A 14610-nucleotide genomic window follows, 5' to 3' on the forward strand; every position below is an offset into this window, starting at 1 on the left:
TACAAGAGATTTTACTGAATGGAATCCATATTATATAGTTTTGAAGGGATGTGTTCACGAACATTTTTACTACCACTTCCTTTTATTGCATGCCGGAATTCGACTTCTCTCTTGTGAGAGGTCATCTAATATATGTAGGTATTAAAATAGCTGAAGAAATTTTGAAGCATTTCGTAAAACTGTTTTGAGATTTACATGGTAGTCATTTGATTAGTTTTAATGTTCATGGTCTGCTTCATTTAGGTGATTGTGTGAGACAGTATGGTCCGTTAGATAATTTTTCCGCCTATAAGTTTGAAAATTATATGCAACAATTGAAAAAGGTTATTAGAAAACCGGATAAAATTTTGCAACAAATTAAAAATAGATATTTAAAACAAAAGGACTTAGTAGATTCCAGTAAAATTTGTAGATTTGGTTCTTTTATACTTAATTATAACAACAAAAATGGGACCAATAAAACTGATCGGTGAACATGTTGACACAGATGTTTTTATAGGCGTCGTTTTAGTAGACTTAGAATCTTATTTGGAAGAACCAGTGGATTCAAAAGAAGGTTTAGGTATTGTAGTAGGTAGCTTGTCTGAAAATGAGGTAGTAATAAGTAGGAACGAGATTAAATATAAGTATTTTTGCATACCGTATGAAAATAAGTATTTATTAGTACCAATTTTACATCATCTTTTTAATGACTTTTATTAATATTATTTTAGATGGAGGACATATTTGAGATTGCCTCAGACGCTGTCATCACGGAAGGTAATAAATTGTATACAAATTTGAGATAAAAACTGTATATATATTTTATTTGCAGAGACAGTCATAGAAAGGCGTCGTTTTTCGATGACTCGTGACCCAGGCAATGTATTACATGAGGTGTCCCCAAACAATGAACAAGGTAAGCATATACACACACATATATTATTTTGATATGATATATTTAAATAAATTATTTTTAGAGTTATCCAGAGACATTAGAACTATACGAGATACCGTTTTAAAAATGAACTCGCGTCTAAATTCCATCCATAATGTCCTTGCTGATAAGGTGTTTTTTATACTATAAATATTTTATTTCCTTTTTCGTTCAGCCAAATTAAAATCTTTTTGTTATTTCAGATGCCCGAAAAATCTGAGGTCCTAGCCGAGAGCAAATTAATACGGGAATGCAAAGTGCTCTCGGCCAGGACCCAAAAGTCCATTGGCCGCATCACCGATGACATAAAGGATGAGGAGTATTTAGTACTCGCTGTCAAACTCCCTATGTAATCGGAGGAAGCATTAAGCACTGTTGAATCTCTAATACAGACGAGGTCCAGTGCAGATGCTATGGTAGATATTTTGATTCCTATAATTTTATTGATACAAAAAATAATTATTTATTTTAATATGAAGATGCGGCTTTTGGTTAAGGCACAACGGCAATGTCGACGGAGTCATGCGGTCATTGTTTGGAGACACATTAATAATTGATTACAATTTAGAGGGGAGAAGGGGAAAAGCAGCCTCTATTAAAACTTAAATGCATTGATCTCCTTTTTGGTAAGATATATAAAATTTTATATACAAAATTCGTTATAACATAACTAACTAATTTATTTCAGATGCATTTTCGGAAATTCCAAAGGAGCAAATAATTAGAGAAATAAGGCATTACGTTATGTTAAGCCATAACATACTAAAACAACAAAAATAAAAATTAAAAAAAAAATAGTTTTAAGTAGTAAATATTCTAGTTTTAAGATGAACATAATTAGTTTTAAGTTGTAAATATTTTAGTTTTAAGATGTACATAATTATTTTTAAGTTGTAAATATTTTAGTTTTAAGATGTACATATTAGTCCTTAGTTGTAAATATGTAAATATCAGAATTGCATTTTTTAAATTATTTATTTATAATAGAATAATATTTTTTATTTTGATGTCAAAACGTGGTTTATTTTTTGTTTAGTTATTACAAGCATTAAGCTCTGTAGATATATATACATATATACATCTGTTTTTTAACATTACTTATATTTTCATTATCCATTTCAGATATTGGAAACATAAATACTTTGCACAAATGGAGGATTACAATAGATACAACTTTCTTAGGTATGTACTACGAATACACATATATTAATATTTTCTAATCGTTAATAACAATTTATTTTTCTAAATATTTTATTTATGATGAACAAGACTACACCAAATCCCCTCTTACATTTAGATTAGCAGTTGCACAACCTCTTTCCGACGAGCTGAACCCTTTTATGATGTACATATGGGATAGAATTGTGTGGAATTGACATCAAACAATATTGGTTCATTAATTTCGTTGGATCCTTACAGGATAGTTATAAGGAAATCGTTCGCGCTTAGTACTAACGTATTCATTTGCTAATTCATAATTTCAATGTAAAATATTGTTAAATTATACAAATGAATGTTCAAATACTAATAACAGTCGTAATAGTAGTTTAAATTTATTTGTATTGTATGACAACAACTACAAAAAATAAAAATTTAATAATTAATACTAACTTCATTTGTAAAATATGTAAATTTTGTCAATGTATAAATGATAGATGCAAAAACGTTTGTAAAAATTAAAGTTCACTTTGTACTGAAATGCTAATATTTAAAAATTAATCTATAATGTTTATTAAAAATTTAAAATATTATACAATACTAATTTATAAATGGAAATACTTCATACAATTATAATGATAAATAAATACAAATAAAACAATTTCAATTTTTCATTTTTAAACGGAAATGTAGGTGACCTATAGAATGAAGACCAATGGAGTCCAATGAACCAAATTTAAGTAACGAAACGGTGACCCAACAAATGACCAATACCTGTGATTAAAGGGTTACCCTGAAAATGATAAATCGAACAGTCTCCATCCTGCAAGACAGGTACCGGCGAATTCTTCGGTGAAATGCCAGGGAGCGGTACCCGCAGTTTCAATGAAAGTTTCTATGCCATTCTTAAGATCGAATTGACAAAAGTACCCGAAACTATTGTGTACGTGTGATCGTTCATCCCTTTCTTGCACATTACATTCATCATTTAGCAATGTATATATACCTCTTGCACAATTCGGGCAATGATCTTGGTACAATCACGCATGAAAGCCCCAAAACTACATGTGCACTTTCAGTAGTGTTCTTGGTACTATTACGGGTGAAAGACCCGACGCTGCGAACCAAAACTTCACGTGCACTTTCGATACTGCGACCCACAAAAGCCCAGAAACTATACCCGCTATTTTCGGTTAGTTCTACCAAAATCCCAAATAAGAATTTAATAACAAAATCATTAATTATATTTCATATTTATTGAAAATATCATGCCATTTGGGTGTGTATTATTATATTTAATTTATACATGTATTATCGTTCTACACTATATACATATGTAAAACGTATTGAATAGTTGAACAATTTTTGCTATCGGACAAAGGCTGGAGGAAGACTGACAAATGTCAAATACCCCGTGCGGTCTGCAAGTGTAAGCTGCGCACATTATGTGACTCTTTTGGTTTCTTTAGGAGTTTTTATAAGATCTGTTCTTTCATTAATTTCACTAGTACTAGATTCATCTGGGAGGAGGGTTTCTATAAAATATATAGTAAAATTTTTATAAAGTTTGTAATAAAAGTTGGTAATAATTACCTTATGTTTCAGGAATTCTGAATCTAGCACGGCACCGTCCAAGTCTTAACATCCATGCTCATGCTGTAGTATTTCCATTGAACTAATTTCGGTGAATTTATGTCAACAACGTTATGATTCCTCAATACAAGGTGAAAATTAATCAAAAAAGTCCTCCAAATTAAACATACAAAAAGTTTTTATATTTCTAAAGCACAAACATTCACTTAAATTTACCCTTTAATTTCTGTGTTTTAGCTGCTAATGGGACGGCCACGTGCCGGTAAGCCCAAAAATACTGAAACTGCTTTGCCCTCTAGCTCATTGGCAAAAGCCAGTTGACACACGTCATGATAATAAACGGTTTCAAAAGCACCTAAGCCATGTCGTTCCAATTCTCGTGCTTGTGTTGACCAAAAGGTTTAATGGCACGTAAAAAAGTGACATTAAACTTAATATCTGGTGTGTAAATGATTTGTGTTCCATGTAGCAGCGTTTCCATACATAGTTCTGGATTTGCTTGCAGCACATATTCCATCGCTTCGAAAGTTCTACGCCATAAGTGACACCAATAAGACACCGCCATATGAGGTTTGAAATATCTGTGTGGAAAATTAATTAGAATTTAAGGCAAGATAATATTATTATATTCAACAATTATTTACGTATTCAATGGTTTCGCCATTGATGTTGACCATTGTTGGCGTAGCTTCTATTGCGCGCTTCGAATAGACAGTGCAATGAAGTATTACTGTATCACCCTCTTCAATTCCAGCCATGATATAGCTGAAAACAAAACTTGATCAAACATGAGCACTTTGGTTGTTTCTTTCTATCATTCAGACTGCTGTACGAGAGAAGAGTTGAGGTAAATGTTTATGCACATTTTGCCCTTTGTTGCATATGTGTGTATGTAGTGGTGTTATTAAAATTTCTTTGAATGTGTTGGAGTTTCAGTACCCATGACTTGCTGGGCACTGATAGATGGCTGATTAAAAAAACAGCCACTACAGGGGGCTCTGCTAACCACAGAGTGACATATGCCTTTCCAAAACAAAGAAAAATTAGAGCAGAAAGACATATGCAGCATTGGCACCAAAATCAATGAGAGAGAGCGAGCAAGATAATCACACCGACATGCCATAAAAGAGGAGAAATAGTAACTTTTTTCCTGCTGCTAGAACAAAAGAGACCAAAAAAATAATACAAGCTTTCTTTACCGGTAACCAACTCTACTATATAAGTAACTCTATTCGTCTTGCAGGGGTATATGCAAGTTTAGAGTTATGAAATCTATAGTTTATTTTTATATTATACGAAATGTATTTAATATAAAAATATTAACATACTTTTTATGTATGTATGTATGTACATATATATGTATATTATTATATTATAAAACATATGTATATTTTTTCTACAAATATGCCTCTGAAATCGCATAATTCATTTGACATTTTTTTCAATTGTGGATGCATTTATAAATATCATACCAGAACAAACTAGAATTGACAATCGAAATCGATAACTTGCCAGATGTATCTAGACATTGATATTAGTAATTGCCAGAATGTTCGAGTGGCCATGTATCGCATACAATCGACTAGTGACCGACCGATTAATCGGCCTTGGCCGATAAATAAAATTTTAATTCTTCTGTTTACCATATAAAACACAGTGATTCACATTTAACTAAACTAATAAATCACCACGATGATAATTTAAGTCTAATATAAAGAAATTCAATAATTTTGCATTAAATTGAAGGTTTTATTTAGCACTGCGAGAAAGATTCGATTTATGTCAAATATTCACAGTTTTGTTTAACAACTTGTTAAGATTTTGAAGATAATGTCATAAAGCCACAATTAGAGAAGCATTCGTAACTAGAAGAGTCTATTTTTAAAAGTTCGCCATAGACAGGATCACGTCATAATCTCTTGGTGCTGTCCTGGACTATAAGATGTATGCAAAAGAACCTGTCAAACAAGATTCCAAAGATTCTATCGAGAGTTTCTAACAAGATTCCAAAGTTTCTATCACAAAAGTCATATCTTTGAAAATAACGGATTATTTTTAATATACCTACTATTTTCGAATATTGGCCTTAATGCTCATATTTGTCCTTAAGGAATTAAATGGCCTATTTTCAATAATTTTTTTCTATGTAAACAATTATTTTTTTATTTCAAACTTTTTCCTGTCTTATAGATACATATTTAAAGAATAATTTTTGAAATTTTCAAAAAAAATAAATGAAACTCCTCCATTGCAACGTCATTTCCGGTGACCCCTCGGAGAAGAGGTGCATCCGCGTTGTCAGTATAACTCCTGACAGGATCATCCAAAATGAAAAAATAAAAATAAGTGTTCTAGGTAAGACCATAAGCACGGGCTTGAACGAAGGAAAGACAAAAACCTAAAAATTGGGAATTTGGGAGACATTTTCCCAAAAAAATAAAAATTTCGCTCAAATTTGCTTGACATGTTGGTTTTTTTTTTAAATAGTTGTAATTGAAAAAAGAACTAGTTAACTAGTTAAAGAACTAGTTAACTAAATGAACTATTAATTAAATGAATAAACAACTTCATATTTACATATGTTTATGTAGCTGTTTACTTATTTTGTAATGTTATTTGTCTTTGTTTTTCTTTTGTTGGTATACTAATTTATTAAATAAAGTTATTGATGAAAGAATCGGCATCGGCATCGGCCAAATATTTGGTATCGGTCGGACACTACAATCGACTATATAAGGGCTGCCGGACTGGCAGCAACACACAGTTTTGATAAGAGAGTTGTCGAGTGAGGACAATTATAAGGAGAGAGTTGTCGAGTAAAGTGCTGAACACAAAGCCGACGACACGACACGACGTAGCGACGGCTGGTCACAAATGTCGCTTTGAAGCCAGCGTCTTGAACATATTGAAGACGGCAGCGACATATCAAACAGCAATTTCATTGTTGCCGTACTAACATCTTTCATTTCAATAAAATTTACATATTTAGTTTAAAGTGAAATTATTTGTGAAAAAAATGTAAAAATGGTCGATTTATTTGTTTTAAATTATCGATTGTTATTATACATAAATGATATATCAAAGTTATTTTACGTTTCTGCTGGCAAAATAACGTCATACTTGTTAGAACTTTGAATAATTTTACATTTCACATATTAGTGGCAGCTCTAGAGCGGCCATTGTCGTCGGCAAAATTAGAAACATTTCTAATTTGGCGACAGGGAAGACTTCAACTCTTTTGTCGTGAAGTCGTGCTGTTGTCAAAAAATCTGTGCTCATAAGAACGCGTGTATTTTAATATTTGACAGATGTCGCTCGTCGCTTGTCGTCTTCTATGTGTTCAGCACTTAAAGTGTAAACAAGTTAGAGTTGTAAAGTAGAGTATTGAGCAATAAAGTGTTAAGTTATAAGGATTTAGAAATAAAGATTAGTGTATAGCCATTAAAGTGCGACTTTTATTTGACAATCCAGTGATCGAACTCAGGGTAGAGTTTCAGCGTTAACGACAGATTTTGGAAATCCGTTACAATATTATATAATAAAATAGTGATACACATTTAACGTCGCAATAATATAAAAATGGTAAATTTCCAATATGGTAACACAAGTTAAATGAGCGCTCTTTGTCAATATTGTGGCAATATCAGCTGATTGAGAATTAATTGTAAATATGCCATGAATGCCACTGAAAATTGTCTAGCATAACTCTTTTTTATCCATTTTTATTTCACGTTTGTAATAAATAAACAAATGTCACAATCAGCTCTCAAAATTCACAAGTCTGCCATCTGTCGCCATGAAATTTCAATTTGCATTATCATTTCTTAATGCCCATTAGTTTTGTTCGTCTGTCTAGGCTTTTAGTTGGTCATTATGCTTAGCTTCAGAAAAGTTCTTTGGGGACTATGAAAATCTAAACTTAGCCATTTATTGCCAAAAATTTACTAAGCTGTAATCGTATTCAATATGTGGAAAACAATTTCGACAAAGTTACCTTCAATACCTTCATTTATTTTATACATAAAAGGAAAAATAAAAATCTTTATATAAAAACTTCTGAATAACGCGGCCCATCACCATGCTCACAATTTTCCTCTTTGCATAAAAATAGCAACAAAAGTAAATTATATTCCATTGCAAAAAATTCACAATTATCCATATCCAGATATTTTATTTGTAAAGAAAACTGTCAAGAGCATTTGACTTCTTAAGAATTTATCAGAAAAGAGCTTTTTATTTCAGGCACAGAAACGAAATGCTTGATAAATTTGAATTTTTTATAAATTAGAAAGATGATGAATTTGTAAAGTGCACAGAATAGGGCTGTATATATAATAACCAAACGTTTCTGTTGCCTCAGGCTTAATCCTGCCCCATTGTAATCCTTAAGGGTGTGTAGTATCAACAAGCCTACTCGTCATTTTATCATCACATATCTGCATACCTGCAAGACGAATATAGTTACTTCTCTTATGGTCCAGTGATTACCAGTAAAAAAGTCTGTATTATTTTCGTGGTCACTCTTGTTCTAGCATCAGAAAAAGTTTACCACTTCTCCTCTTTTACAAGACGTCGGTGTGATTATCTTGCTCGCTCTATCTCATTGATTTTGATGCAAACGCTGCATGTCTTTCTGCTCTAATTTTTCAATTGTTTTGGAAAGCCACACGTCACTCTGTGGTTAGCATAGCCATCTGAAGTCGTTTGTTTCCTTCATCATTTCCTTTGTCATCCCTTAGTCATCGAAAGTGGTAAATTTTGTGGTCACCGCCTGGTTACTAAAATTTGATTCAATAGTTTAGAAATAAAAAAAAAAAGTTTTTATATGTTTTTTTAATTTCTATTTATTTAATTTTTTATGTATTTACATTTATAAATTAGAATGGTATGTTACATTATTAATAATTATTATAGATTAATTTTAAATATTATTGTACTGAAATACAAAGTAAACATTAATTTTTACAAACAAACATTTTTGTGGCTATCATTTATATATTGACAATATTTACGTATATATAAAGTTAGTATTAATTATTAACTTTTTATAATTTATAATTACTTAAAAGTTTTAAAAGTGTTGTTATACAATACAAATTACATTTCACTATTATTCTGCGGTTGAGCGTAGGGTTTGGGACCCAGCATATAAAAACGAAGTACCAATGAAAAATCGACGAAAGCCTCGGATGAAACACCCCCTTTTGATGACGACCCCTGCAAATGTTTTAAGGCTAATGATTTAAGGGCATGCACCTGGAAGTCCGGACCCTTAATTGGGAAGGTGCCTCTGCCCAGTTGGTTGATGTCCTCATACAACTAAAGGCTAGCATCACCGCCATCCAAGAAGTGCGATGGACGGGACAAGGACGGAAAAAGGTGGGTCCTTGTGACATCTACTACAGCGGCAAATGAACGACGAGCCACAATCCGCATAAAAGCGAGCGAGCGATATCGCTGATTTGCGCCCAAGCCCCAACGGAAGAGAAGGACGATGTGATCATGATGAAACATCGCCAAGTGAGCTGAGGCTGATCGACTTCGCTGGGGCCCGAAATATGCTCGTCTGTAGTACCAGATTCCAGCATAAGAAAATACATCAAGCTACTTGGCTGTCTCCTGATCGAAACACGCATAACCAAATCGATCACGTTGTGATAGACGGAAGCATGTCCCGTCAACAAACACAAGGAAGGTTCGACGTCGAAAAGCTGTAGACAAAAAAGAAAGAGGTCGAAATGCGTGAGTACGAAGAGCTTAAGAAGCTGGCCGACAGGGGTAATGCTCGAAAATTTTATTAAAAAATAAAGTGACTTAACGAAGGTTTCAAGACCGGAGCATCCGCATGTAGAGACCAAGGTGGTAATCTGGTAACCGATGTCCAGGGCATACGGGGACCAACAAACTGATTGGACCTTATCAAATGCTCCGTAATGATTGGGAAGGACCTCTCCGAGCCATTCGATACCAAACGAGGTTTCAGACAAGGTGACTCACTATCTTCTATAAGAGTGTACAGCTGCTGGCGTACGCCGATGATACTGATATCGTCGGTCTGGTGGTGAACGAGGACAAGCCGAAATATCTCCTATCGTCAAGCAAACAGTCAGAGCATTCGCGGCTTGGCTCCCACGTCACTGTTGACAGTATTAACTTCTAAGTTGTAGATAATTTCGTAGATTTATGGTCCTCTGAACATTATGAGCTGTACGACGACTTTACATAGTTCAGCGAATAAAAAGACAGCGACTACGCTGGCCAGGGCATGTTGTCCGAATGGACGAAAACAATCCAGCTCTGAAAGTGTTCGAAGCAGTACCCGCCGGAGGAAGCCGAGGAAGGGGAAGGCCTCCACTCCGTTGGAGGGACCAGGGGGAGAGCGACCTTGTTAGACTTGGGATCTCTAACTGGCGACGAACGCCAATCACATACATACATACATACTATTACTGATATTCGTACATTCATTTGTATATAAATGCTAATTAAGCAATATTTAACGTTTAAATTAATAAATTTAGTGCTGTTGCGAATATTTAAAATTTATAAATTAACAAATTGTCCATATTTGCTTTTTTTGTGCTTTTTGGTTGATTTGTTAATTATTTATATACTTTTTCGCTTTTACTTTTACGAAAAGTATGTACATATATATTGTATATTTCATATATATGTACTACTATAAATGCGGATAACCTTGCTATTCCGGCTTACATGTATCTTTATTTTGCTCTTTTTCTTCTTATACCTGAGACAGACATGTAGTACATATTGTAGTATGCTTCAGAAACCATATGTGTATCACCGGTTTTCCGAATTTTGTTTCAAAGCAAATGGTGTTCCGTACTACAATAGAGTTCTAGAAACCATTGAAATTTTGTGGTGTTGTGAAATGTTCTACAATGGATTGCATTGAACACACCGAAAGCTTTAAGCTCTTCTGCCGCAATCATATGTTTTCTGACATTTTGACATACAGAAAATGAATTTAATTCAAAATAAATTGAAATCAAAAAACAAAATTTGAAAAAATGATGTGAAAAATATGTAATATGTATGTAATAATTATAATGGACAATATTATTTTAAGATTGCTTGAAGTTATAACTAAATAACTAAGTCAGAATAAATTTCCCTGCCTGTTATTCATAATTATATTTTGCTTGAATTTATTTGTATCAGCTGATGGATGTAAGCATAGTACAATAGTACATGTGAGTCACTATGCTGGTATATGGTTTCTTGAGCTTTTATTGTAGTACACATCGTAGTACAGAAACCATATATCTGTCTTAGGCATTAGAGGCTTATAGGACTCCCAACTTCTTAATAGTTGCCTGTATTTTCTAATAGCAGGACATCATTCATTGGCTGAGCGCTACATCCAGCTCGAAGGACCAAAATGTACAGAAAAACACATTGTTTTAATCCGTACTGTGAGAGTTCACGTTTGACTCTGATTTTCTTTATTCAAATTTATTTCGTCAATACATTTCTTAATTCTAATCTCTTAACTAGGTACATATGTATATTAGTGTACATACACATATGTAAATATGTATTTTATTTTTATTGCATTCTTCAGATACCAACGCATTGATATTTTACAGCTCTTTAGATTAGTGCATCTAACGCACTTATACACACACTTCATACTTTTTTATCAGTTGTTGCTTGTGTGCATTAATATTTGGAGTATGTATGTTTTGTATATTAATATTAGTATTATGTATACTCTAATTTATGAGTTTTCTTTTATTTGCAAAAAATTTCACATTATGAGTAAGTCTCATATTACAATTTTGTTTCTTAACATTGCACTTGACATTTAGTGGACTGTATATTATTTTGTTAAAGTTATTCTAATACAAATTGCATGTTCATATATTTATGAACATTCAACTTAATAACTCTTGGATAGTCAAATCCAAATCAAGATGAACAACTTCGACTTCTTAACTATGCATTGTAGATCCAAGGGCATCATAGGAGACACTGTGTTTGGCACGTCGAAAATAAGTAGTGAACAAAAGTCGGACTTAATTTGTTGTACATCATCCCATCCCATAAAAATATGTGTAGTTGGTTAGAAATAATTACAATATCTATATGTTAATTTCAATACTAGCTGTTGTTGTAGCATATTTTGTGTTGTATTCTAGGTGCACGATTTTGGTTACTTCCTGACACATTGGCCAAAGGAATACGAGTGCTTCTTCATCATACGTATTTGAGTTCGAATTTGTATTGTACGATTTAAAGGCAACTGCCGTTGTATAAGTTGATGAGCTGCTGGTAGGATTCTTCCTACATGGGATTAATACTTTATATCCACTTTGTTGTTCCGAATTCTGTTGATTGTTAACATCCATTTCGTTGTTATTATTATTATTACACTGTTGGTGTATATCAATACAATCTGTTACTATGAGTCCTTTGCCTGGAGTCGCTTTTGTTTTACTATAGTTTGTGACACTATTAAAAGTACTGCCAAGGTAATATCCAGCATAAACTTAAGTTTTTCTTCCGAAGTTTGCAGATATCTGAAAGTATAATAAAAAGTTAATAGTAAGGTTTATATGAACGTATATTCAAACAAACGATTTCATGTTGTAGTATATACATACATATGAAAGGTTAATATTATCAAATCTCCCATCCATCTCCAGTGGCAGAATACTTTTTATACTCTTGCAACAAAGTTGCTAAGAGAATAAAATGTTTTTTATAACACCCCAAATCTAAACGAGTTAAATATAGGGTTATATATAACAAAGTGATCAGGGTGAAGAGTGGAGTTCAAATCCGAATGTCTGTCTGTCCTACCGTCCGCCCGTCTGGGCAAGCTGTACCTTCAATAAAAATTATGATATTTTGATGAAACACGTGTACCATCTTTCTTGGCACCATAGGAAGGTTGCTGTTGCTTCCTATTCATTGGTTATTTATTTTTATGTGATATGTCCCAAATCCTACGCACAACCGCATAAGCGGGATTCGACTTCTCACTTTAGCTCGCCTGCAAACGGATGTCTGTTGGCTACCCAGAGGATACTTGGTCTAAGACCGGAAGTCGTGAGCTGCTTGAGCCACATGCAAAAGAATCGTTCGTGGCCACTTCCAAGTGAATGACAGTCATAAACTTTCTTAATTACGTGAACTTCTACATATGACTCCATCCTCCCTAGAGGGACGCCTCCACTTGGTGGAGAAGGACCTGTCTTGACTTGGGATTACCAATTGGCGCCAAACTGCCAAAAGAAGAGATGCGTAGCGCGCTGTTGTGGACTCAGCTAAAACCGCGTAAGCGGTGTCTACGCCAGTCAAAAAGAAGAAGATAGAAAGGTTGCTTTCGAAGATGGGCAAAATCGGGTCACTTCCACGCCCACAAAATGGCGAAAACCGAAAAAACACATAAAATTTAGTACAAAGGATCGCACTATGAAGGGGCATATTTGAATATATTTTTTTGGATAAGTGGGTGTGGCCTCGCCCCCTACTAAGTTTTTTGCACATATCTCCTAAACTACTAAAGCTATATCAACCAAACTTAGAGTCGTTTCTTTTAGTTACTACCTTATACAGTCCAAAAATGGAGGCAATCGGATTATAACCACGCCCTTCTCCCATACAAAGGTTATGTTGAAAACTACTACAAATGCTTTAATTCAGTAAGGTGAAAACATTAGGTACCTTAAATTTCATTATAAAGAAGGTACGAAAGAGCTGCGCTGAAATTGGTATACAAAATTTAAAAATCATATCTCCGAAACTACTCGACCACTATCAATGAAATTTGGTGTGTGTTATTTTCCTTGCATCCCAATGATATGTTGTGAAAATAGGCCAAATCAGTTCACAACCACGCCTACTTCTATATACCAGAATAATCGTTTACTTTACATGATATAAAGTAGGCACTAATGAACATATCGGAACCAAACTGTATTTATAGTGTGTCATCGCTCTTCTGAAAATTGTCGAAATCCGACTATAAGTTTTCAAAGCCTTATATATCGAACATGAGGACCTCAGTGCTTCTAATTTTTTTTACCGAAAATATGGGTAAGTCTCTCAGATATTTTGAAGACATTTGTAGGGAATATCTTTCTTTTAATAATATGTCTCCGTGCCAAAAATGCGTGAAATCGGGTCCTAACTTCACCTAACTCCTATATAACTAACATTAGGGTTTGCAACTTTCTAGGGACTTTATACAATACATATGACGAATATGTGGATCAAATTGTGTGTTATATTAATAAAATTAAATAAATTGCGAAAATGTTCGGATACACCTGAACTTAGCCCTTCCTTACTTGTACTGCTTTTCTTCATTTTGTAAGTTTGTGTTTGGATGTACGCACCAGATGTGCGTTGCAGCTCGCTTTGCCTTCGAAGAGAACCATTAGCTGAAATTATATTCCTTTTATATACTCTGCAGCACCCATGCAATTAATAGTATTGATCTTTTAAAGGAAAATATATTATAAATATAAAATAATATCAGTAACAAATTAATAATACGCACTTACGTTCATTCACTCAAAATTTCTTTTCAAATGAATGGCGTCCATGGCGGAGTTTTTTAACGTTTCATTGTAGTACGTGCAAATTAATCATTCGAGCTTTCGGGGAAGTCCCTTGGCAGAATTACCAATTAACTTCCCGAACTCGACCGGAATGTCGTGTAGTAGAAACTACATTTTTTGGGTGTGATGCTTCAATCAGCCCAACGACTGACTCGCTTTGAGTCATCCAAAGGACTGACTGACTATTCTTTATTTTAGCTTCTTTTTATACATATTCTAATCCTTAAGACTAAATACAAATACTCTTACAATTTAATATTCATCTTATAAACATACCCTGCAAGACGAGTAGAGTTACTTATCTTATGGAATATTGGTTACCGGTAAAAAAAGCTTGTATTATTATTTTGG

General features: G+C 33.6%; 2 long non-coding RNA genes across 3 annotated transcripts; both read left to right on the plus strand.

Moving 5' to 3' along the window:
- The first annotated feature begins 710 nt into the window (after positions 1–710).
- Positions 711–1259, plus strand: LOC128920435 (uncharacterized). The gene is made up of 3 exons (XR_008470509.1): positions 711–759; positions 815–898; positions 1120–1259. It is a non-coding gene; the product is annotated as an uncharacterized LOC128920435 (long non-coding RNA).
- A 141-nt stretch (positions 1260–1400) lies between these two features.
- LOC128920434 (uncharacterized) lies at positions 1401–2570 on the plus strand. 2 transcript variants are annotated; one of them, XR_008470507.1, is made up of 3 exons: positions 1401–1542; positions 1605–2098; positions 2186–2570. It is a non-coding gene; the product is annotated as an uncharacterized LOC128920434 (long non-coding RNA). The 2 variants fall into 2 exon arrangements; XR_008470508.1 differs by having other exon boundaries at positions 2214–2570.
- Positions 2571–14610: the final 12040 nt, after the last annotated feature.

The sequence above is a fragment of the Zeugodacus cucurbitae genome, chromosome 3 (genome assembly GCF_028554725.1).
Source record: "Zeugodacus cucurbitae isolate PBARC_wt_2022May chromosome 3, idZeuCucr1.2, whole genome shotgun sequence".
Classification (NCBI taxonomy): Eukaryota; Metazoa; Arthropoda; class Insecta; order Diptera; family Tephritidae; genus Zeugodacus; species Zeugodacus cucurbitae.